Raw genomic sequence first — 2,280 nt, forward strand, 5'->3', positions numbered from 1 at the left:
CTTAGAGAAGTAGCTCCGGTTGGAATGTTCTTCCGCGGGATGTGTGCAGTTCTGTTTATTAACCGCTAGAGTGGCAAAAGTTACATAGTGCTGCTTTAAGACGCTGTGTCAAGTTAAAAGTTGTTTTACATGCAGGGCTGCTCATCACTGTCAGTTCCAAAACAGTGTACCAATCAGAAGCCCCCGGAGGCGGGGCAAGTGTTGTGAGCTTTTGTTTACAGTAGCAAGTTGGCATGGCAACTGTTTTATTTGATGGCAACATGGCGGAGGAGGCACTTTTTAATCTTGATCTCGATTCAATGTCAATACATATGTATATACTGTATAAGGGGATACTAATCTTCTGTTGAGTGCATTTGAAAGCACCATTTTAAACTTTTCTTGGGTTAAATTCAGTATTTTTTTGTTTTCATTAATATTCACTTGTGTGTACTTATACGAGTATCATTAAAACACTATGTAATTTATGAACTTTTTAAATTTCACATTTAAAAAACCTATAGTGTTTAATCATGTCTAAATATTTATTCAAATGCAAAAGTTAAAAATAAGCAAGCAGGTATGCCTTCAATACTCTTGAGAAACTAGACTAGTAGACACAAGTTTATTTATTAAAGAGCATACAGGTACCTAGTGGCTAAACCATGGCATTACAAACAAAAATGATCAAAATGACTCTAATTTGCCTCTTTGCATTGGAATTTAAAACCAATTTCTCTATTTTAACCTTAAATAGACCTACTACACTAATTGTAATATAAGTAATAGAAATATTAGGAAAAAATATTTGAAGTGGTCATTAATGGACCATAATTATTGCACAAATAGTATTTAGTACCAAACGATCTCCTCAAAATATGAAATAAATATTACTGAACTAAAGTATAAAACATTTATCTAACTGAAAAAATAGTTAAGGTCTATGGTCACACTGTAAGGAATATCTGAGGGTTAAATACAAGAAAAACATTAATGTTGCCTCTCCAGAATAAACTGATACTGTAAATGTCATCGACCTAATAATCAATGCATAATATGCTGTAATTTTTTCCACAGGTAGCTGCACATACCTGCAGAGAGAAGCTGTGGTCTATCCTGTTAAACCCGTTCAGATGCACTGACAGCAGCTGCTTTGTTTAGAGCTACTGAGAGCTACTGAACCACGTGACCAGATCAAAGCAGCAATGTAGCAACTCTGATGTTCAATGCTCTGGCTTTAACTGAGGCGCTACAACGAATCACATCATATTAAGTGCGCCAAAACGGTATTTATTGTTTGAATGTTGTATTCAAACTTACAAAATTTGAAAGCTGAGACTTTGTTTCATATCACAAGCAGGGTTGCCACTTTGGCTTTACAAGTGCAGCGTGAGAGCGAGACAGAGCCTGGAAGCTGTATCTCACGCCAAATGCGTGAGAGTTGGCAACCCTGGCTAAATGACACATGTGACACCCTACAGCCATTGTACGACCACACGACCCCAAGTGCTCATGAAGTGTGTTTAGGGCAGGGCCACAGACTGTTTGAAAAGATGGACAACACGTCTCTGTTTCCTTCCACTGTAGAAAATCAAGCCGAAATGTTCCAGAAACTCGCTTGAACATGTACGCATGATTAGAACTGTGTAAAACGACATTTTACACAGTTAAAATGCTTTTTTAAAAATAAAAATAAAAACTGGGAAAGTGTGACTGTCTTTGGTCTGATTAGAAGGGTTATAGGGTTTCCTTTAGCCTCTGCTCTGTCTGATGTGAGGTTTAGCTGAGCTCAGCTCATTTAGTAGCTGGGTTTCCATCCAAAGCTGTGATTTTAACTTGTGCGCAAAACTGGAATATCGCATAAAACATTTGCGAACAAACATCGTTTCCATCCAACAAGTCAAAGAGAACAAAACGTCTCAGGTTACTAGTTACTTATGTAACCATGGTTCCCTGAATAGGGAACGAGACACTGCGTCCTCTAGGGGTCGCCATTGGGAACTCCTCGTCGTGGCCCATGTCTGAAGCATACATTGAAAAAACACCAACAACACGTTGGCTGGCGACAGCCATGACGTCACTACCGGTGCAACTATAGTATAAATAGGCGCCGGGAGCACACATCATTCTCTTCATTGACTGTTTTGTTTGAAGCGTGCAAGTATCGCAGGTCAAAGGAAGGTAAGTAAAAGACCAAAGGGATGTGATCCATACAGGGCGTCGGGGCTTTTGTCCGGATCAGAGTGATACCTCAGTATCTACTCATTTCCTTCGGGGGTCTTACATCTGCCCTTATCTTCA

General features: G+C 39.1%; 1 long non-coding RNA gene across 1 annotated transcript in view; it reads left to right on the forward strand.

The window, feature by feature from the left end:
• LOC107657463 (uncharacterized) overlaps positions 1-2,280 on the forward strand; it is a 5,696-nt gene that overhangs the window by 2,370 nt on the left and 1,046 nt on the right. The gene's annotated exons all lie outside the window — the stretch shown is intronic.

This window comes from Sinocyclocheilus anshuiensis, unplaced genomic scaffold (assembly GCF_001515605.1).
Source record: "Sinocyclocheilus anshuiensis isolate Anshui unplaced genomic scaffold, SAMN03320099.WGS_v1.1 scaffold295, whole genome shotgun sequence".
NCBI classification, from domain to species: domain Eukaryota; kingdom Metazoa; phylum Chordata; class Actinopteri; order Cypriniformes; family Cyprinidae; genus Sinocyclocheilus; species Sinocyclocheilus anshuiensis.